This window comes from Tamandua tetradactyla, chromosome 20 (genome assembly GCF_023851605.1).
Source record: "Tamandua tetradactyla isolate mTamTet1 chromosome 20, mTamTet1.pri, whole genome shotgun sequence".
NCBI classification, from domain to species: Eukaryota; Metazoa; Chordata; class Mammalia; order Pilosa; family Myrmecophagidae; genus Tamandua; species Tamandua tetradactyla.
In genome coordinates this window covers 62,160,037-62,184,355 of record NC_135346.1, presented here as the reverse complement: position 1 = coordinate 62,184,355, position 24,319 = coordinate 62,160,037, and the positions used below count along the sequence as shown (strand labels likewise).

Here is a 24,319-nt window from a genome sequence, read left to right as displayed (position 1 = left end):
CCCTCCTCCTCCACCAGCACCGCAATGCGGGACGGGGGTAGATGAGGACACGCCTCCCACTGAGATCCCGGTCATCTGACCCCGTGCTGAGTGCTTAGGATGCTCAAGTGCCTGCATCTGCCACAAAACTGAGACACCTTTCACCCAGCACTGAAGGGGCCTCTACAGTTCGACACTGAGTGATAGGGTAGAAAGGTAGACACACAAGAGGAAGAAGCATCCTCACTGGGGCTGTTATAGCTGAGAACTTGCTGCTCAAGCAGAAGTCTGTGCTCGCATCCCCCAGGGAAAAGAGCTGCAGAGGCCACACAGGAAGAGGCCATGGAACCTGCCAGGGGCACCCATAAAGCTGAAGTGCATCTGGGTGAACTAATGATGACCATTCCTAAAATACGAGGCAGCCTGTCATCTGACACAGATGCAAAGGAGGGAGCTCTCACCCCGGGACCCCCAATGTACAACCTTCTACAAGTCTCTTCAAATGCCTTAGAACTGTATTCTCCGTCTGCCCCAAGAGGGCGATAAGGAGCTCTTCTCAGAGGCTCTTCATCTCTATTACCTGCTTCCCTCTCAGAGCGAGACTAATGAGGATTCAAAATGCACAACATCCCTGGAGCAGAAAAGGGGATGTTTTTTAGGAGAGGTTTGTACTTGGGGGAGAAGTTCCTTCTTCCATTTAATGAACATTGAACTTGGTGATCAAGCAACAGCCTGGGGACAATGGGGAAAAAAAGCGTATCCTCTGCTGTCTGTCTTAAGGGATTGGATTAGGGTAACTGTGGGATCCCCACGGAGGGTAACGGCTGCCTGCACATCAGTGCCGTGTTCGTGATGAACGGGTCGGCATGGGTTTGTAGATGCCCACATCGGTCATGAACAGGATCGCTAATGATCATGGTTTGACACGAATGGCAGTTTTGCCTGTTGTCATTGTTTCTCGTCAGATTACTGCTTATTTTCATTCTCAAAAATATCCCAGCTTGAACAATACATTATCTCATCACTAGTCTTGAGATGTGAGGGTCAACATGATACATTTTATCACTCTCTGTTTTTAAAATGTGAATGAAATGTCTTTCACTCTAGAAAAGTAGAAAGAATAAGTTCATATTGGAGGCATTGGTTGACGTTGAAATATGTCCATGGGAAAATTGGCTGAGCAAAGGTATTAGCAAGCTGTGCTGACAATGATAAGGACTGAAAATGTTGAGTCCAGAAACCCAAGATGGCACATGTCAGGAGAAAGAAATTGATAGTCCATGGTGCATTGTCTGACTCTATAGTTAGGGCTTATGTGCGCTGGAAGGCACTGAAGCAAAGTTTGCCCCTATGGTTGAAGAGTTAAAATGCTGAGGTCTTCCAATTATGTCATCATTAAGTCCAGAAGCAGTTGTATTTAACCAGAAATTCTCATTTTTATATCACATCTCTTAGGGACGCTGGTAAAAGCTGAGAGGAACTATGCATATCATTATAGAATCAAACTTGATGGCCCAATGTACTCAGACTTGTTAACCTGAAGACAAAAGTAGATTGTTGTATACTCTGTAACAATTACACAATAACAGTTGCCCATTACTAAACAGTCCCTAAGCCTTTCTGCAACAATGATGCTGTCTTTTCTTTTTAAAAAAGATAGTTCATCCTCTTCTATTATACTGAGATAAAACCCTCTGCTTTCTTTCTGCTTTGCAGAAAGCTGAATTATCCTGAAAGTAGAGGTGGATGTAAGAATTCAAAATAATATGCTTAGTGGAAAGGTAAATTCCTTCAGACTATATGTCCTCTGTCACTATTAAAATCCAAGGGAAATCCACAAAATGTGAACTATAAAATGATTGGAGAGCTTTGTATCATGTTAACACATCCTGTCATGTGCAGTAGAAGTATTCAAGATGGAAACCCACCTCCCCAGGGTGGGTACCTGGTTCCAGAAAGAGTCGGATGGTCCCTTTACACAGATTAACTGTCTGTGTGTTTTGACCTTTTGGGGGGTATGTAAAGGAATAATACAAGGTGCTTGTCTTTGTAGAATCTGACTTGCAGTACTCTCAGGGAAGAAAAAAAGCTATGTAGAGGGAAGTAACTAAAAAATGGCAAAAAGACAAATGAAAAAGAAGCTGATGCCTTGGGAAATAGATCCACTTTTAGGCAAACTACAGACATACGTGAGTCCTGGAAGAAACAGCTGCAGAAAGAGGTACAAAGACTCCCACTTACAACACGGAATCCCTCAAATAAGCCTGAGCATGTAAGGTGAGTAAAGATTTGTGAAAAACCTAGTAGGCTCAGGACAAAAAGTGAAGGCCAGACCAGAATTTCAGACACCCTGGCTAAGTTTGAAGGAGTGCCCCAACACAGAACCAATTTGTAAAGACCAGGACAGATCCGTCTTCTCTAGTTTTACCCTTGGCTCCAAGTACATAAGGAAATCTCTGTCAAACCATTAGATGACCACAAGCTAATATAACAGATGTCACAGTCCAAAATCAGGGAAGAATATCATTAAATACAGGGCAGAAAAGTAACAACAACCACCAAAACAAATGAAACATATCAACCCACAGCAAGCAAAAAAACTTTTAAGGAGGAGGAAGTATCTGATTTTCGGAGTTACCATATTCTAATATTAAAAATGTTTCCTTCTCAACAAAAAGGGAAATGAGGCATGTAATAAACCAAGAAAGTATGCTCCATGCACAGGAAAAAATGACAGCAACAACAAACAATTAGCTAAAAACTGTCTCTTATGAAGCACGTTCAATTAGGCAAAAGACTTAAAATTAACTGTTTTATGCTCAGTGAGGTATCAAAATTAATGGATTAATAAGAAACCCAGGAGAACAATGTTTTCTCAATGGAAGTTATCAGTAAAAGGAACAGGAATTATAAATGGAACTAACTAAAAATTCTGAATTTGAAAAATACAGGGACTAAAATGAAAATTTCATTAGAATGGTTCAAAAATACATTTGAGCAGGTAGGAAAAATAATCAACAAAATGGAGTATAGGTCAGTTAAACAATTCTGTTTTAGCAACATGCAAAATAATTGCATGAAAAATGAGCAGAGCCTAAGGGACCTGTGGGACACCCTCAAGCACGACATCCTACACGTACTGAAAGCCCCAGAAGGAAAAGAGAAAGTAAAGGCCAGAAGGAACATTTAAGGAAATAATGGTAAAAATCTTTCTAAATTTGATGAAAGACATAAAATCTGAGAAGAATCTAATCTTTTCTCCTAAAACTCCTAAATCTATAGGAGTCTTAAGTAGGATAAGCTAAGAGTTCCACAATTATACACATTATAATAATATAATATGTAATATAATATAACAACCAAAACTCTTGAAAGCAGCAAAAGAACAGTGACTCATCATATGCAATAGATCCATTGGATTAATAGCTGATTTCCAAAGAAGTAAATGATCACCAGTTGATTGATAAATTAAAAGGGCTGTAAGAATTAGAAAACAACACTCAAACGAGGACTCTATGTTTAGCAAAACTGCAACTCAAAAATGAAGTTAATATCAAGAATTTCTAAAAGGACATGAGTTACAGGAGTTTGTCACCAGTTATCCTGTCCTATATTAAATGCTAAAGGGAATCCCGGAGGTTGAAATGAAAAGACATTTGACATTAATTGGGAGCCACAAGAAGAACTAAAGAATGCTGGGAAAGGTAACTATGTGCAAATTTAAAAGTACTGTATCTGTAAATTATAATTTCTCTTTTTCCTATGGGATTTGAAACTCAAGTGAATGAAATAATTATAAATCTTTAATGGGCACATATTTGTAAAGTTTGTCCGTTTATATATATATATATATGTATGAAAACATAACCAGAAAATTCCTAAAAGATACATGTAGGAAAGGAAACGAAAAGAAGTCAAATTGTCCACTACAAAGATAAAATGCAACAATAAACCAAAAGGATGAGTAATGAGGAATAAGGAATTTTAAAAATGACATTTTGAAAATAAATAGTATAAGACTAAAATTAAACCTCTCTTTATCTCCAATTACTTTAATAAATGCATAAAACTGTTTTAGTTTGCAAACGTTGCCAGAATGCAGTATACCAGAAATAAGTTGGCTCTTGTAAAAGTAATTTATTATGTTAGAAGTTTGAAATTCTAAGAGTACAAAAATATCCAAACTAAGGTATCCAGTGAAAGATACCTTCATTCAAAAAAAAAAAAGGGGCTGATAATGTTCAGGGTTTCTCTGTCAGCTAGGAAAATACAGGCAACATCTGCTAGCTTTCTCTCTTGGTTTCTCTTTTCAGACAGCTTCCCCAGGGGCATTTTCTTTCTGCATCTCCAGATGTCTCTGGGTGTGTCAGCTTTGAGCTTTTTCCAAAATGGTTCCCTCTTAAAGAACTCTGGTAAGAAGCCCACCTTGAATTAGTGGAGACAAATCTCCATGGAAGCCTCCTAAAAAATGTCCCACCCACAATTGGGTGGGTCACATCTCCATGGAAACAACTTAATGGAAAAAATTGCACCCAGCAGTATTGAATCAGGATTAAAGGACATGGCTTTTCTGGGGTACAGAACATTTCATCCCAGCACACTATCCATTTAAAAGTCAGAAGTTTGCAGAGTAGAAAAAATAATTCAACCGTATGTTGTCTATCAGAGACACACTTTAGATCTGAAGAAAAAATATGGTGAAGACCCTGCCATGCCAGAGACCTGGGTTCAATTCCTGGAGCCTGCCCATGCCAATATATATATTTATATAGCATTTAATATAGGACAAGATGACTGACTGGTGACATCCTGTAACTCATGTCCTTTTAGAAATTCTTGATGTTGACTTCCATCTTTGAGTTGTAGTTATGCTAAATACAGAATCCTCATTTGAGTGTTGTTTTCTAATCCTTACAGCCTTTTTAATTTATCAACCAACTGGTGACCATTTACTTCTTTGGAAATCAACTGTTAATCCAATGGATCTATTACATGTGATGAGTCACTGTTCTTTTGCTGCTTTCAAGAGTTTTGATTGATTTATTATATTATATATTATATTTATACATGAATATATAATGAAGATGAAAGAATGGAAAGAAGATTTTGCCTACCATCTCTTGGTAGGCATTGTTCCATTTTACATTCCCACCAACAGTGGATAAATGCAGCTCTTTCTCCACATCCTCTCCAGCACTAGTTTTCTGTTTTGTTTTGTTTTTTTAATAAGGGCCATTCTAGTGGGTTTCACATGATAACTCATTGTGGTTTTGATTTGCATTTCCCTAATAACTAGTGAAGTTGAGCAGATTTTCACGTCCCTTTTAGCCATTTGTATTTCCTCTTCTGATAAGTGTCCGTTCATGTCTTCTGCCCATATTTTAATTGGGTTCTTTGTGTTTTGGTTGTTGAGTTGAAGAAATCTCTTTATGTATTCTGTATATTAAACCCTTATCTGATATATGGTTTCCAAATATTGTCTCCCATTATGTAGGCTGCCTTTTTACTTTCTCGACAAAGTTATTTGATGTCCAAAGTGCTTAATTCTGAGGAATTCCCATTTGTCTCCTTTTTTCAAGGCTTATGCTTTGGGTGTAGGAAACTGCCTCCTATTACACGATTTATAAGGTATTTCCTTATATTTTTTTCCTACAAAATGTATGGTCTTAGCTCTAATTTTAGATCTTTGATCCATTTTGAGTTAATATTTGTATAGGGTGTGAAATATGGATCCTCTCTCACTGTTTTGCATATGGATATCCAGTTCTTCGGGCACCATTTATTGAAGAGACTCTGTCCTAGGTGGGTTGGCTTAACCACCTTATCAAAGCTCAGTTGTCCATAGATGAGGTGGTCTGTTGCTGAACACTCTATTCTAGCCCATTGGTTAGTATCTCTATCTTTATGCCAGTAACATGCTGTTTTGACCACTGTAGCTTTGTAATATGCTTTAAAGTCATGTAGTGTGAGACCTCCTACTTCATTTTTCTTTCCCAAGATATTTTTAGCTGTTTGGGGCACTCTTCCCCTCGAAATAAATTTAGTTATTGGTATTTCTGTTTCTCCAAAGTAAGTTTTTGGGATTTTAGTTTGTATCGCCTTGAGCAATTTGGCTAGAATCATCATCTTAGCTAGATTTAGTTTTCCAATCCATGAACATGGTGTGCTTCTCCGTTGATTTAGATCTTCCATTATTTCTTTACTAATTTTTTCTAGTTTTCTACATATAGGTCTTTTCTATCCTTAGTAAAATTTATTCCTAAATATTCATTTGGTTGCCATTATAAATGGAATTATTTTCTTGATTTCCTTTTCAGATTGCTCATTACTATGTATAGAAACACTACTGATTTTTTCATGTTGAACTTGTACCCTGCCACTTTGCTGAACTCATTTATTAGCTCTAATAGCTCTGCAGTAGATTTTTCTGGTTTTTCAGCATATAGTATATTATTTTCCTTTCCAATTTGAATGCATTCTATTTCTTTTTCTTGTTTAATTGCTCTGGCTAGAACTTCCAGCACAATGTGAAATGATAATGGTGACAGTGGGCACGCTTTTCTTGTTTCTGATCTTGGAGGGAAAGTTTTCAGTGTTTCAAATGTTAAAATAAATTTAGTTTGAAATGCTAGTGATAAATGAAAGCAAGGGGTAAGGGGTGTGGTATGTATAATCTTTTTTTTTTCTGTTACCATTTTATTTCTTTTTCTGTTGTCTTTTTATTTCTTTTTCTGCATCGATGCAAATGTTCTAAGAAATGATGAATATGCAACTATGTGATGATATTAAGAATTACTGATTATATATGTAGAGTGGAATGATTTGTTAATATTTTTGTTTGTTGTTAATTTTTTTAAATTAATAAACAAAAAAAAGTTTTCAGTGTTTCCCCATTGAGGATGATGTTTGCTGTGGGTTTTTCATATATTCCCTTTATCATGTTGAGGAAGTTCCCTTCTATTCCTATCCTTTGAAGTGTTTTCATCAAGAAAGGATGTTGAAATTTGTCAAATGCCTTTTCTGCATCAATTGAGATGATCATATGGTTTTTTTGCTTTGATTTGTTAATATAGTGTATTAATTGGTTTTCTTATATTGAACCATCTTGTATACCTGTAATAGATCTCACTTGTTTATGGTGTATAATTATTTTATTGTGCTGCTGGATTTGATTTTCAAGTATTTTATTGAGAGTTTTTACATCTATATTCATTAGAGAGATTGGTCTCTAATCCTCTTTTCTTGTAGTATCTTTGCTGGTTGGTATTAGGGTGATGATGACTTCATAGAATGAGTTAAATAGCTTTTCTTCCTCTTCAGTATTTTGTGCAGGATTGGTACTAATTTGTTCTTGAATGCTTGGTAGAATTCACATGTGAAGCTGTGTGGTCCTGGACTTTTCTTTTTGGGAAACTTCTTGATGACTAATTCAGTCTATTTACTTGTGATTGGTTCATTGAGGGCATCTGTTTCTTCTCAAGTCAATATTGGTTGTTCATGCCTTTCTAGGAAGTTGTCATTTGCCTACATTGTCTAGATTATTGGCGTATGATTGCTCAGAGTATCCTCTCATTACCTCCTTTGTTTCTGTAGGGTCAGTGGTTATGTCTTCCCTTCCATTGCTCATTTTATTTATTTGCATGCTCTTCTCATTGTCAACCTAGCTAAGGGCCCATCAATTTTATTGATTTTCTCAAAGAACCAAATTCTGGTTTTGTTGATTTTCTTTATTGTTCTCATGTTCTCAGTTTCATTTATTTCTGCTCTAACCTTCATTATTTTTTCCTGTTGTTTGCGTTAGGGTTAGTTTGCTGTTCTTTCTGTCATTCTTCCAAGTGAACAGCTAATTCCTTGATTTTTACTCTTTCTTCATTGTTTTTTCAAAGAGAGAGTTTATTACTACATGTGTAGTAGGAGAGCAGACAGACTTAATGGCCCTGTCTGTCTCCCCAATTGTAGGAGGTTCAAGGTTTTTAATGATTTTAGCAAGGAGAGATGAAGTCATTTTGGATAGTAAGTTCAAAGCAGAAAAACTGGCAAGTGTTATATTTCCATTTCAAAAGGAGAACATAAGTTGAAAGGAGGGGAGGCAGAGCTATCACTTCAGTACTAAAGGTGTAAACCAATGGAAGAAAATAGTTGATGACTGACTTCATTGGCATCTGGGCCTTTGCTCTATAAGAGAATGGCCAGATAAAGGGCTTAACAGCTCTTAAAGTCACAAAGGCACAGGAAAAGGACTTTTACACTCATTTCAGGGCAGCTGAATTACAGTTTAGGGCTTTCAGTTATTCCCCCGTCTATTCCAATATCTGAGAAAGCAAAAAGAAACATGATCCAGTAATCAAAACCGTCTCTTGAATCCTAATTTCTCATTACAACTCCTCCCTCTAATCTGATAATTATCTCCCAATCTTGAGGGATATCTGGGCAATGACTCTTCTAAGGGCTTCAAGGCTGAAGAGAGGCATCGTTACTAGGGGGCAAAGGGACGAATGATGAAACCAGTTGTTACTCTTGGAGAATCCAGCATCTTTGGGTTTTAGGGCTTCTCTGGCATTGGGACAACTGGGAAGTTTGAAGTCTCTGAAAAACAGACTTAATAAGCAAAATTTTATAGAGTACTGGATGTCTTTCCGGGTTTCCAGGAACACTGTGGTTGGGGTTTGCTGTATTGTGGCAATATCTGGCTGAAGCTTGCATAAGAGTAACCCCCAGAATGAACTCTCGACTCATTTTGAAATCTCTTAGCCATTGAAACTGTATTTCTTTTCCCCATTTTGGTCAGTTCATCCATGATGTCAGGATCAGGCTCATCCTTGAAACTTCATCTCAGAGTGCCATGACCAGTTATTTCCTACGATTTCAGTGCCAGGCTTACACCAATGGAAATTATGTCCCATGTTGGGGTGAAACTCAGAAATTGCCTTAGAATGAGACCACATTTCAGTGACAGCAGAGATTTTCTGGAGATGGCCCTTCGGCACTAATCCTAAGTAGGTTCAGTTTACTATTACAGAAATAAGTTTCATTAAGGCAAGCTTCAAAATTGAGGTCTTGGCTTATTAAATTGGGAGCCCCTCTTGTTTAAGGAAAATGTCAGAAATTCCCCAGGTGTGGAGTTTAATAGTGCTATCTTTCTTAGACCCTCAAAGGACTTTGGAAACACTTTTACATTTTGTGCCCCAAATACTCTGAAATGGATCATTGCATAACATTAATTTATATAGAGTATTAAGATTTTGGTCCTTATTGCAGGTTGCATATCAAATAAAGTTGAATTAGCCGTTTTACTGACTATTCAGATTAAATTAGATAGTGCAAATTTTGGACAAAATAAACATTTTTCTTTTATCTTACCCAAAAGTTAAAGATTTAAAATATAGACAATATTATTCTTTACCTTGTATGTTGATTTACCTTGGTTTTAACCAGATCAGTTTCATCACATCTTTCATTGGAGTTCAATCTCTCAGTTTTTTTTTAACCATTAGTGGTATGGACTCATGCTAACTTTCAGAACTGAAGAACCAAATCTGAGTTTCAGGTGTCACACAGACATTTCATGTTCCAGGGAACTACTGGGCTATACAAAGAGTAAACCACCTCAGAATTTAATGATAACAGTTAATGCCTGCAATCAGAGCTTTAATTTTTATAAGCATTTTTAAATGAAACTTCTTTCAGAAATAAAAACATTAGGCCATTGTTTTATATTAAGAAACTATAGCACAGGTTTTGTTCTGTTTTGCTTTTACACATTCACCCATTCACCAGAGTTATGTTTTTTAACAGATAAAATATAACATATATATTTGTACTGGATTTCTTTCAGAGTTTTCCTGCTGCAGATAGAGCTCTGACCTATAGCTGACCACATATACTTTAAAGAGGTAGAGCAAAGCAGTGCAACTGACTGTTTGGCTGTTTCTATGACCTAGTAGCTTTTTAAGAATAAATAAAATTATGGCTAATAACACCATAACATTGCTTAACCTTATACAGATTAGTATCAGGCTGTAACAGGGATGGTCAGCGCTTTGGCAAATTTTTAGGAAGTTCTACAATCTCTAAATATATGAATAATATTTTGCCTATACAAATTTAACCAGCAAAAGGGTAGAAAATCTCCTTTAACCACTGTAATACTTCCCAAACACCTCCTATGCAATAGAGTAAACTATTTTAGCACCTAATTTATACAAGGCGAAATAACAAATTATTTGTTACTGTTTTTCCCTTAACAAGGAGAAGACTTGTCTTCTGAAATAAAGCATAATGCCAGCATAAACATTAACAAGGATATTATGCTGATTTCCACATTATTTTAACAGGGAGAAAGCTAAACTTTAGTTTTGTATGAATACTAAGCTTAACACAAAAGCTTTCTTTTTTTAGAGAATACACAAAAGTTTTGAACCTGCATACTTCCTTCCAATACCAGTAGTCATGAAGGGGGAAAGAGACAAAATAACATATCCAGGTATCTATATACTTTATACTCAGAACACACAAATGGTTACTTTATAATATACCTAAAATCTCTAAGTCCACTTCAAGCACTACCTTCAAAAGTCAGAAAAGCTCCAAGTTTGGAATATAATAAAAAAAATTTATATTTAAGGGATTTATAGCTGGAAAAAAACTCAAAGTTTTATCGATATTATTCCCAATTCCTAAATAATGCCAGGAATGTATTAGTTCACAAAATTAAGTTATGGGTTCTGAAAGCTAGGTCAGAATTATATTCATTTAAATGCTGCTTTCTTATTTAAAGGTCTTGCACATGTCTTCTCTTCTTTGATGACTTCTTAGGTCATTCTTCCTCTATCACCTTTTAAAATTCTTTCCAACATTTTTATTCCTTTGTTAACACTGTCTTATACTATGTCTTAGTACATGTGTATTCAAACTAGAATATAAACTTTTGAAAGCTAAGACTTACGTCTTTTTATTCATCACAGACTGACATTATTCACAAAGCTGCTACAAATCCAAATTCTTTCACATACTGAGGTAAAAAATAGCCAACAAAAAGCCAGATTCTTTGAAATCCAGGTATTCAAGGTTATTTAAAAAATCATTTATATTTCTTACTAAACCATTTCTTAAACAGGGTATATTTGAAGCATCAGCATATTCTTAATTATACTTTACATAAATGTTAATGTTATCAGTTACATTGCTCAATTTATGTAATTTATCTAGTTAGGATATTTTAAGGAGAATTTTGAGAAGATATAAAATTCCTTTTATCTGAGGTTCACAAAAATCTCTGTTTTAATTTCTTAAAATATAAACAATTTTAAAATACATTGACTATCAAGTTCTGGAAGACAAACTGCAATTGTTTAATTTGGCTGAAGTCTAAATTCAGAAAAGCTTTTCCATATCTCTCAGAGATCTTTCATTTTACTTACTGAAATTTGATAGATTTTATTCAAATAGTCCTATCAGGAGGCTTTTTATATTTTAATAATCTGATTACTGCAGCTACCATTGAAAATGTATTATAGGGAAAAATAATATTTTAAAACCAAGCCTATTCTGTAGCATCCTTTATGTTTAGCATTTCTAATCTCCAGGCCCAGAAAAAAAAAAGAATTCTAAACCACACCTCGCCATATCTTCCTGTGCCTAGCCCTCACCCTTACCTGCTTTAGGTGATTGGGCCTTAGGGCAAGAATTGGATGCACAGACAGAAAAATATCAGTCTTGCTGGGTTTGAAAGTTTTAGTTGAGGGCCATGGAACTTGGAGAGTTCCTGTGCTCTTCTTTTAACTATTTCCAGTGAATGGACTTGTTTTACTAACAGCTGTGACCAGGACCATTGGAAAGACCTTTACTTTTTTCCAGAGGCAGCTCTTTGGTAGTTTTCTGCTGCCTTAAGGAAATTCCAGGAACAGTTTCTTTCTAATGTCCTGGTTTGTCTACAGTAATTACAAGACTAAGGTTTTGAATCTTGTCATTCATAGAGGTATTTTTCTATTTTTACTATTTTACTTCAGAATTATCAATGTATATATTTATATCAAGCACCTAATTATTTAAGCCATTCAAATACAGCTCTTTAAGAATTTTCTTCTTAATTTACTATTACAATCCAGAGGTGTGACAGTATAGATTGAAAATACATACGGACATGAGTAGGAAAATAGTTATGCAAAAAAATAGAAACACAGAAATAGTTGTGAGAGGGACAAATAAAGGATTGAATATATTATCTCATTCCATTTCTACCTTACTACAGAACAGTTTAAATTCTGTATCTTTAACTATAATGGTAGTATTTTCATTTTATATCATATTGAGGCCAGATCATGTTACAGAAATAAAATCTTTTTTTATAGACTCATAACAAAAATCTTTTCAATTTTCAGTACAGCCCAATAATTTCCTTTTTAAAAGAATTTCCATAATCAGTAACCAGTTATGAACATTTGACCAGTACAAATGCAGGAACCCCAATTAATAACTGGACTGAACACACCAGCTAACCAACAGGTATTACACATTTTAAATACTGATTAACAATTAAACAAACATCAACTCTCACTGTATCCACATAACACACCAGCTAACACTTAAACAGGCCTACTTCATTTCATTAAACACCAGTTAATTGTTAAATCAGAAGGTGTAGAGGTCAGAGCAAAGGGGATTGTTCTGGAAGAGTGACCCTGGCCTAGGTCAAGGGACTCAAACCTCCTATTTACTCCCCAGGCCATTTTTACCTTGGTGACCCGCTCACCCAGCAGACACCAAATTATTTTTGGATTATGTGACCTCAGACCCTGTATAATATGGTACCCAAAATCAGAAGGTGCAGCGGTCAAGATAAAGGGGATCATTCTGGAAGCGTGACTCTGGCTTAGGTCAAGGGCGTTGAACCTCCTGTTTACTCCCTGATACACTTTTACCCTGATGATGCCCTCACCCAAGAAGATGTCTGGACCTGGAACTGAAAAACAGTTTCTCTCTTTGAAGCTTTCTTAAGGTGCCAAAAGTCTCTGAAGTGCCAGCAGAACAGAGAAATCCAGGTTGCCAAGACTCTAGACTAAATTCAGTCCAGGGACCACAAAAGACTTGGTTACCTGTCTTACCCTCTCTGCTGAGGCCCCAGAGATTCGGGCATTCATCCTGGGGGTCATCAAATTGTCACTGGACAATGGCCATAGAGTCTTCTCCCCAGTGCACTCAATAGCCAGTTCCTGAGACACCGGGTTTCAAAGAGAGGAAGTTTATTACCACACGTGTAGTAGGAGAGCAGACAGCCCAACGGCCCAAATCTGTCTCGCTTTTCTTCCTTTTCAATATGGGCATTTAAGGCAATAAATTTCCCTCCTAGCACTTACTTTGCTGCGTCCCATAAATTTGCATATGTTGTGTTTTCATTTTCATCTGCCTTGAGATAGTTACTGATTTCTCTTGTAATTTCTTCTTTGACCCATTGGTTGCTTCAGATTGTGTTGTTTAGCCTCCATATATTTGTGAATTTTCTGACTTTGTATCTGTTATTGATTTCCAACCTCATTCCATACAGTCTGAGAAAGTGTTTTTGTGATTTCAATCTTTCAAAATGTATTGAGGCTTGCTTTGTGACCGCACATATGGTCTGTCCTTGAGAATGATCCATGAGCCCTTGAGAAAGATATGTGTCCTGCTGTTGTGGGGTGTCATGTTCATGTCTGTTAAGTCAAGTCATTTACCAAATTATTCAAATTCTGGGTTTAATTATTGATTATCAGTCTAGGTGTTCTTCCCATTGATGAGAGAGTGGAGACTTGACATCTCCAACTGTCTTGGTAGAGATGTCTATTTCTCCCTTCAGTGTTGTCGGTTTTTACCTTGTGTTCTTCAGAGCACTCTGGCTCAGTGCATAAATATCTGTGATTATGTCTTCTTGTTGGTTGTTCCTTTTATTAATACATAGTGTTTTTCTCTGTCTATTTTAATTTTTTACATTTAAAGACTTATTTTTCAGATATTAGTATAGCTACTCCTGCTCTTTTTTTGACTGTTGTTTGCATTAAATATCTTTTCCCAACCTTTCACTTTCAACCTGTTTTTGTCCTTAAGTCTAAAGTGACTCTCTTGTAGACAGCATATAGATAGATCCTGTTTTTTAACCCCTTCTTCCAATCTCTGTCTTTTGACTGGGGAGTTTAATCCATTATCATTTATTGTTACTACTGTAAAGTCAGTACTTTCTTATACCATTTTGTCTTTTGCATTTTATGTATCATATCTTTTTTTCTCTTTTTACCCATACTGATAGTCTCCATTTCTGCACTCTTCTTCAGACCTCTCTCTCTCTCCTGCCTTTTCCTATCTGCTTGTAGAGCTTACTTTAGTATTTCTTGCAGAGCTTGTCTCTTGGTCATAAATTGTCTCAGTGATTGTCTGAAAATATTTTAATCTCCACCTTATTTTTGAAGGACAGTTTTTGCTGGATATAAAATTTTTGGTTGGCAGTTGTTCTTTTCAGCATCTTAAATATATCACACCACTGCCTTCTAACCTTCATGGTTTCTGCTGAGAAAACCACACACAGTCTTCCCTTGTATGTGATGGATTGCTTTTCTCTTACTGCTTTCAAAATTCTCTCTTTCGCTTTGACATTTGACAATCTGCTAGTGACTGTCCTGGAGTAGGTCTATTTGTATGTGTTCTGTTTGGGGTATGCTGCACTCCTTGGATTTGTAAATGAATATTTTTCATAAGATAAGAGAAATTTTCAGTGATTATTTCCTCCATTCATCTTTCTCCTCCTTTTCTCTTCTCTTCTCCTTGTGGGACACCCTCAGTATGTATATTTGTGTGTTTCATATTGTCATTTAATTGTGTGAGACTATGCTCATATTTTTCCATTCTTTTCCCTATATTTTCTTTTGTGTGTCAGATTTCAGATGTCCAGCCCTCTTGTTCACTACTGCTTTCTTCTCCCTCTTCAAATCTATTGCTGAAGCTTTGTATTGTTTTCTTTTCTCTTCTTTTGTGCTATTCATTCTCATTAGTTCTGTGATTTGTTTTTTACAACTTTCAGACTCTTTTTCTTGTTTGCCAAATGTCTTCTTTTTTTTTTTTTTTAAATTTTTTTATTAATCAAAAAAAAGAAAAGAAATTAACACAACATTTAGAAATCATTCCATTCTACAAATGCACTCAGTAAATCTTAGTATCATCACATAGATGTATGATCATCATTTCTTAGTACATTTGCATCGATTTAGGAAAAGAACTAGCAAAACAGCAGAAAAAGATATAGAATGTTAATATAGAGAAGAGAATTAAAATAATAATACTAATAATATATATATATATATATATATAAAGGAAAAAGAAAAAAAAACAAAAACAAAAGATACAAACAAACAAACAAAAAACCGTATTTCAGGTGCAGCTTCATTCAGTGTTCCAACCTAGTTACATTACACTTAGGTATTATTGTGCTGTCCATTTTTGAGTTTTTGTATCTAGTCCTGTTGCACAGTCTGTATCCCTTCAGCTCCAATTACCCATTATCTTACCCTGTTTCTAACTCCTGCTGGTCTCTGTTACCAATGATATATTCCAAGCTGATTCTCCAATGTCGGTTCACATCAGTGGGACCTTACAGTATTTGTCCTTTAGTTTTGGGCTAGACTCACTCAGCATAATGTTCTCTAGGTCCATCCATGTTATTACATGCTTCATAAGTTTAGTCTGTCTTAAAGCTGCATAATATTCCATCGTAGGTATACGCCACAGTTTGTTTAGCCACTCGTCTGTTGATGAACATTTTGGCTGTTTCCATCTCTTTGCAATTGTAGATAATGCTGCTATAAACACTGGTGTGCAAATGTCCATCTGTGTTTTTGCCCTTAAGTCCCTTGAGTAGATACCTAGCAGTGGTATTGCTGGGTCGTAATCCATTCTGCCATTCTATGTCTTTTGATTGAGAAATTCAGTCCATTAACTTTTAGTATTATTACTGTTTGGATAATATTTTCCTCTACCATTTTGGCTTTTGTATTATATATATCATATCTGATTTTCCTTCTTTCTACACTTTACTCCATACCTCTCTCTTCTGTCTTTTCGTATCTGACTCTAGTGCTCCCTTTAGTATTTCTTGCAGAGCTGGTCTCTTGGTCACAAATTCTCTCAGTGACTTTTTGTCTATAAATGTTTTAATTTCTCCTTCATTTTTGAAGGACAATTTTGCTGGATATAGGAGTCTTGGTTGGCAGTTTTTCTCTTTTAGTAATTTAAATATATCATCCCACTGTCTTCTAGCTTCCATGGTTTCTGCTGAGAAATCTACACATAGTCTTATTGGGTTTCCCTTGTATGTGACAGATTGTTTTTCTCTTGCTGCTTTCAAGATCCTCTCTTTCTCTTTGACCTCTGACATTCTAACTAGTAAGTGTCTTGGAGAACGCCTGTTTGGGTCTATTCTCTTTGGGGTGCGCTGCACTTCTTGGATCTGCAAATTTAGGTCTTTCATAAGAGTTGGGAAATTTTCAGTGATAATTTCTTCCATTAGTTTTTCTCCTCCTTTTCCCTTCTCTTCTCCTTCTGGGACACCCACAACACGTATATTTGTGCGCTTCATATTGTCATTCAGTTCCCTGATCCCCTGCTCAAGTTTTTCCATTCTTTTCCCTATAGTTTCTGTTTCTTTTTGGAATTCAGATGTTCCATCCTCCAGTTCACTAATTGTAGCTTCTGTCTCTTTAGATCTACCATTGTAGGTATCCATTGTTTTTTCCATTTTTTCTTCTTTGTCCTTCACTCCCATAAGTTCTGTGATTTGTTTTTTCAGATTTTCTATTTCTTCTTTTTGTTCAGCCCATGTCTTCTTCATGTCCTCCCTCAATTTATTGATTTGGTTTTTGAAGAGTTTTTCCATTTCTGTTCGTATATTCAGCATTAGTTGTCTCAGCTCCTGTATCTCATTTGAACTATTGGTTTGTTCCTTTGACTGGGCCATATCTTCAATTTTCCGAGCGTCATCCATTATTTTCTGCTGGTGTCTGGGCATTTGATCAGATTTCCCTGGGTGTGGGACCCAGCTGGTTGAAAGCTTTTTCTGTGAAATCTCTGGGCTCTGTTTTTCTTTTCCTGCCCAGTAGGTGGCGCTTGTGGCGCTCGTCTGTCTGCACGGCAGTCGGCCCGGGAAACCGCGCGTGGAGGTGGGGGTCGCTGGCCGCCGCGGCTTGGGAGAGTGCCGGTCCTAATTGCCCAGCTGGCCGGAAACGCCAAGCGTGACGGGAGGGCCCCACTATCCAACGTTCCCAGTCAGACCGGGGAACCACGTGTGTGGAGGGGACCCCAGTCGCCAGCCGCCCCAGCCGGGAAAACACGCGCCCCTCGGGTATCTCACCGCAGCGGATTCTCCCTGCCCATTCAGCTGTTCCAGAATGGGGTACGCTGTCTTTTTGGTCTCTGTCGTGACTCCGGGAGCTGTTTCGTATTGTTTCTGTTTCTTTAGTTGCTTTTCTGGAGGAGGAACTAAGACCCGCGCATCTTACTAAGCCGCCATCTTCTCCGGAAGTCCCCCCAAATGTCTTCTTTATACCCTCCCTCAATTCACAGATTTGATTTTTGATGAATTTTCCATGTCTGTTTGAACTTCCTGAATCAATTGTTTGAACTCCTGTATCTCATTTGAAGTATTGGTGTGTTCCTCTGTCTGGGCCACAGCTTTGATTTTCCCAATATGCCTCTTTATTGTTTCTTTTTCTTTTCTTTTTTTTTTTTGAGGAGAGTCTCCTCAAATATTATCACAGTCAGATTTTCCCAGAACAGACCCTTGTCTCAGACGGAAAGAATTGTTGCCAGCATCAGTTTTCCCTGAGGGTGAGACATGGCAGGTTGTCAGCCTTTCCCATGAAGCCTCTAGACTCTGCGCTTTTCCTGTCCTGCACAGCATGTGGTGCTTTTCTGCCCATGGCTTCCCACAGCTTAAAGTAATGAGGTGCCTTTAAATACAGCAGATTCTGTCAGCTGGTGGTGTGGTTGAAACAGAGGTAAGGTTGTAGGATGGCTTTAAATTGCTTCAGTTTTCCAGTCCCTGGTGACTGAATTCCTTGAAGGAGGGATTCCACTTGCACTGCGCCCCACCTTTCTTTTGGAGATGATGCACATTTTAGGGAATTAACTCCTTTCATCCGACTAGTTACTTTGTCTCTCAGAGAAACTTAATTTCTCCCTTGCCTGGGGCAGTGTTGGAACCTGAGAGTGCTTCCAGTTCTACCTAATGAGCTGTTAAAGAGCAGAGAAAAGCAAAAAACCTTTTTCAGAGCCAGAACACTGCTCCTCAGGTTTGTCAATTAAGAGTTTAAGTTGGTATGTGGCTCTATGTGTCTCCAGGCTTTGCGTGCCCCATTTCTTGGGGTCCAGCCCTTTTCCAGTATTTTGTATTGTCTACTTTAAAAAGCCTCTGTTATTTTTTGTCAGTCCTTCCCCCCTCTCTGCCAGGGCAAAAACTCTTAGTACCTTTAGTGCTTAATCCTGGTTTATCTGCACTCAAGGTCTATTTTCAGTAGTCAGAATTTGTTAATTAATTCCATAATTGGAATTTGGCTGACCTAAGTCCTTGCTGCTAGTAAAGTCTGTTTCCTTTCCCCTTGGGGAATCAGCCAACCATGCCCAGGGGGGAAGGGTGCCAGCCTCTGCATCCTGGTGGAGTTACAGTTCTTTGTGGGGGCTCAGCCATTCCACCTGGCCCTGCTGGTGTCTGCTGTGTGTCCAGTCACTGATGTTCCCCCAGAAGTTGTCTGTACCATTCCTGGCTATTTACTAGGTGCTCTGGAGGACAAACTACATTCCACACCTTACTATGCTGCCATCTTTCCCTGCCTGAAATATTGATTCTTATATCTCAATTGTGTTCTGCAGAAGAAAGTATAGACCAATAATCAAAAATATAATGAGAAACATGAGATCGAGGTATAGGTGATTTGACTAGAGAAGAATAGAGCCAAGGAACTACTTGTTAAGAAAGTAAAAAGGCAGCCTACTCAATGGGAGAAAATAAACAGAAACCACATTTCCAATAAGGATTTTATATCCAAACTATATAAAGATATCCTACAACTCCACAACAAAAAGACAAACAACCCAAATAAAAGTGCACAAAAGACATGGATGGACACTTGTCCAAAGATGAAATACACATGACTCAAAAGCATGTGAAGAGATGCTCAATTTCAGTACCTGTTAAGGAAATGCCAATCAAAACTGCAATGAGATATTATGTCACGCCTACTAGACTGTCCATTATCAAAAAACAAATAAACTACAAGTGCTGGAGAAGATGTGGACGAATAAGTACATTTATTCCCTATTGTTGGGAACGTAGAATGGTGCAGCTGCTCTGGAAGGCAGTTTGGCGTCTCCTTGAGAAGCTAAATATAGAGTTCACATATGATCCAGCAATCCCATTATTAAGTATATACTCAGAAAAACTGAAAGCAGGGACAGGAATAGATATTTGCAAGCTGATGTTTATAATGGGAATTAATCATGAGTGCCAGTAGATGGAAGCAGCCCAAATGTCCATCATCTCATGAGTGGATAAATAAACTGTGTATATACATTCAATGGAGTATTATACAGTAGATAAAGTCATGGTGAATGTAACAATGTGGATAGACATTGAGGGCGTTATGTTGAGTGAAATAAACCAGAAACAAAAGGAGAAATAATGTATGGTCTCACTAATACGAATTAACTATAATGAGCAAACTCTTGAGAGTTAAATTTGAAACCATAAGCTATCGGGAGATAGAATGTATGTACAATTTAGGCACTTTTAAGGTTAAGGAGTACAACATGTTTAACATGATTGATTGTAAATGTTCAGAAATGGATAGCACAATAATATGTGATGGTGCTGCAATATTGTTAGTATAATGAACAAAGTTGACTTTGAGTATTCAACCAAATATTCTTAGTTGAATGCTCTTGGAGTATTCTTCCAAGACAAAGGCAGAAGAAGGAAACCTAGAGAATAAAATGGGACTGTATAACTTAGCAAAACCTAGAGCAGACAATGATGGTGGTTAATTGTACAAAAATAAGAAGGTTTTTACATGAATGAGAACAGACCAGTGTCACCATTGCAAGTTCTAAAAATGGGATGGTACACAGAGAAATACAATTAATGAAATCTAAGTTCTATAGTTAACAGTAACATTGTAATATTTTTTCAATAATTGTAACAAAGAAAATATACCAATGCTAAGTATCAATAAGAGCAGAATTTAAGGGAGGGGCAGGGGATTGCTTTTTCTTTTTTCTTTTGGAAGAAATGGGGTTGTTATCATACAGATGGTGGTGGTGTATGTATAACTATGTGATTATACTAGGAACCATTGACTGCACACTTATGATGGATTGTATAGTGTGTGAATGAAATTATTAAAAAGAAAAAACAGAAAACTACAAGTGCTGAATTATACTAAGGGCTGGTAACAAAGAATAAGATAATGATTCCATGAGAGATTTATAATTGTTATTTGCGCTAAATAGTCAATGACCCAAATCATCCATGTCCCAGGATACGAGACAGACTGTACCTGCCCTTAGCTTTTGTAAAGCTGTGTGTGTAGTAAACATATGGGGAAAGAATTTAGATGAGAACTCACTTAAAGTTCTCAAAAAAAAGTGGTTTTTGTAGAAATCATTCCCAGAGTGCTGGTTATCCAGAATTTAGTCGCTGGTTTATCCATCATAAGCCCTCACTGGCTTGACATTGGACCACATTCCCTGAGGCTTCTTCAGAAAGAGTCTGTATCTGTATCCTCTGGGTCACCCCAAGTTTTTCCTGAGCCAGCCTGTACTCCACATGGGAATTCAGAAGCAGTAAAATTCAGCGGTCTACTGGGCCTCCTCTTATACTCCACCATTTTAACCATACATACCTTCCATTCCCAGAGCTTGTTTGTTGCCTTAAGAGACTCTCACCTTGGTGCTGGAGATCTTTCATCCATGGGACCTGTAGTAGAATGATAATTTTTTTTTTCTCAATGCACATCTAGGAGTTCAACAAGAAGCCCTAATGTGACCAAGTGATGCTAAACTCAACAGACCAGTGCAAAAGAGACGAAAGTTAGTGCTGTCTTAGCAGGTGTCAGTGGCTGAGAACACCCATGAGAGAGCCAGCAAAGGAGACTGGAATGCTCTTTCAGTTCTTAATCCCAGGCCTACTAAGGAACAAATAATCCTCAAGTGTTGAGTGAGTCCTTTGGGCCATCACTCATATCCACCCCCATAGGGCAGCCATTTAAGTTCAGAGATGATTTTTATTCCATTTTATCATTAAATACTGGAGGAGAAAAAGGTGACAGTGAAGGGTAAACACACTTAGAGGAAGAACTTCTGTTGGCTAGTATGCACCCACCCCATTCTCCTTCCAGTCATAAAAGAAGTAGATGCCTTGGGACATCAGCCACTCAAGATCCTGAAAATTCTCCTCAAGGAGATGTGAGCTTAGTCATGGCTCACTACAACTAACCAGTGTAATGTAACCAGTGACAGACAGAGCAGCCTTCTGTCAAGCCAAAGGTTTTCTAAGACCATGGGCTGATAGGGAATCTGTCAAAGGGATGACAGTGATGACAATGAAAATGAAAAATAGGTCTTTCATTCATGTGATAACAAGTCTAAACCCAGACAAAAGGGCGGCCTCCATGCTGAAAGTATATCTACTGATTCTACTTCTATGACACGTCTAACACCCATTGTTCTAGTTTGCTAGCTGCCAGAATGCAACACACCAGAGATGGATTGGCTTTTAATAAAAGGGGATTTATTTTGTTAGTTCTTAAGAGGAAAGGCAGCTAACTCTCCACTGAGGTTCTTTCCTACGTGGGAAGGCACAGGATGGTCTGTGCTGGCCTTCTCTCCAGGCCTCTAGATTCCAACAACTTTTCCCGGGGTGATTTCTTTCTGCATCTCCAAAGGACTGGGCTGAGCGGCGAGTGCTGAGATGAGGTATGCTGAGCTGCTTGGGATGTGCTAGGTTGTGCTCTCGTTTAAGCACTAGCCAATTAAATCAAAAGTCATTCATTGCAGCAGGCATGCCTCCTAGCTGTCTGCAGATGTAAATCAGCAACAGATGAGGTTCACGTACCATTGGCTCATGTCCGCAGCAACTAAACTAGGTGCCTTCACCTGGCCAAGTTGACACCTGAATCTAACTACCGCACCCATGATTATCAAAGAGATATGCAAGCCTATTTAAACAGTTCTAGAAATTCCCTTGACTACTTACTTTTTGGTAGTCCAATACCTGAGACCATCAATGAATTTCTCTTATTTTGCTCCCAGGACATTGTTTCCTTCTGCTCTGAGTAATGATATTCCAGTAGACTTGTCATTGTCATCTACATTAGTTCACAGGTCAGACTGAGAGCGAAACTCAAGGTTTAATGTTTGTTGATTGCTGTCTCCATAAGAAATAGGAATGCATTTGCCAGTGCTCAGAATAACCCAGTTATTTTCCAGAAGACAGTACACATGAATTTGATGTCAGGAGAGCAGATGATAATAACTTCACAAGCCAGCCTCAGGCAGCTCGATCATATCTAGAAGATGTCTTACTAACTCCTCAAGATGACTTGTCACTTGTGGGTTATTCCAGCTCTTCTCCATGAAGATGAACTCATAAAGCCACTTGCACATGTCTGGGTCCCTGAAAGAACTGTTGATCAGGTTGAAGGACAGCAGGAGAGCCCTGGGAGCTCTGGCAGGCAGGGTGCTGGGTTGTTCACTCTTCTTTCTCCCATAAATGCCCTGGGCATTAGTATTTCTGGAACCGGCAAATGTGTAAACTCTTGATCGTGAGGGCTTGTTTTCCACTTAGTCACCCGGAGGAGAATTTGGAGAAAGAAGGAGACTTGAGTTGTGTCTGTCAGATAGACAAGTGTTCTCCAACCTCCCCCCTCCTGGAGCCTTGTGGCTGTGTGGGGAGTCTGCAAAAATCAACTAAAATGGATCAGATACCTATAGATTAAAGCCAGAAATCTCAAGCTCCTAGTAAAAAAGTACAGGTAAAGTTCTTCAGGTCATTTTGATATGAAATATATTTTTTAGACTTTACACCCAAAATACCAGGAATAAGTTAAAGACAGATGAATGGGATCTTATCAAAATGAAAACTTCATGACACAACAGACTTTGCCATGAAAGAAAAATGACAACCTAGATAATGGGAGACATACTTGGACACTACATATCCAGTGAACATTTAATGCCAGTATGTATAGAAAAATCCTTCAAAAGTAACACAACTCAAAGAAAAATTAGGAAAAAATTTGAAGAAACATCTCTCCAAAGGAGATTCACAAGTACACCACAAGTATGATACTCAATATCCTTAGGTATCAGGGAAATGAAAGTCAAAACCACAATGGAATACCATATTGTGCCCACTAATATGGCTACTATTAAAAAATGGAAAAACTAGTACTCTTGGAGAGCTGTGGGGAAATAGGAACATTTACTCATTCTTCGTGGCAATATAAAATGCTGCAGCTTCTGTGAAAAACAGTTTTCTGATTCTTTAAAAAGTTAACATTGTCCTATGACCCTGCAGTCTGACTGCTGTGTATATATGAGAAACAGTGCAGGAACTTCAATAGTTATTGGTACAACAATGTATAGAGAGTCTTTATTAACAATTGCTAAAATATGTAAGCAAACCCATATATCATCAAACAATGACTGTATAAGCAAAATATGTTATATACATACAATGAAATATTCAGTCATAAAAGAGGAAATAATTTTGATCCATGTGATAAGATGGATGAAATCTGAAGACATGTTGAGTGAAATAAGCTGAGCACAAAACTATGAGTATTGTCTGATGTCATGGACGTTAGATAATTAGAATAAGCAAACTCAAAGAGTCAGAATCTAGAATGCGTTTTACCAGGGGGTGTGGTGGTGATAGGAAATGGGGAGTTAAGGCTTAACATATACAGAATTCCTATTTGTAATGATGACAATATTTTGCTAACCAGGGTGGTTTATATAGCACAAGATTGTGAATGAAAAGAATAGCATGACATATCTAATGTGATTAAGAGGGGAATATTAGGCTAGATCTAGGGTACTAGAATAAAAATTTTTAAAACATCCAGACACTGCACTATGCAAACAATGCTTAGTTTAACCAAGTATTGTATTTAATAGTACAATTATAAAAAAAATGCAATCAATTGTGACAATGTCCCACACCATTACAATGTGTTGATGGTGGGATGGTATATGGGAATTCTGTGTTTTATGCATTATTATCCTGTAAACCCACAACTTCTCTAATAAAAACTAAAATGAAAAAATA

The 24,319-nt window shown here is 37.4% G+C and overlaps 1 protein-coding gene and 2 pseudogenes across 6 annotated transcripts in view; all 3 read left to right on the top strand.

Moving 5' to 3' along the window:
- LOC143664233 (olfactory receptor 14C36-like) overlaps positions 1–24,319 on the top strand; it is a 97,832-nt gene that overhangs the window by 56,399 nt on the left and 17,114 nt on the right. The gene's annotated exons all lie outside the window — the stretch shown is intronic.
- On the top strand, positions 25–22,131 carry LOC143664377 (putative E3 ubiquitin-protein ligase MARCHF10; annotated as a pseudogene).
- LOC143664376 (putative E3 ubiquitin-protein ligase MARCHF10 pseudogene) lies at positions 22,129–22,801 on the top strand (annotated as a pseudogene).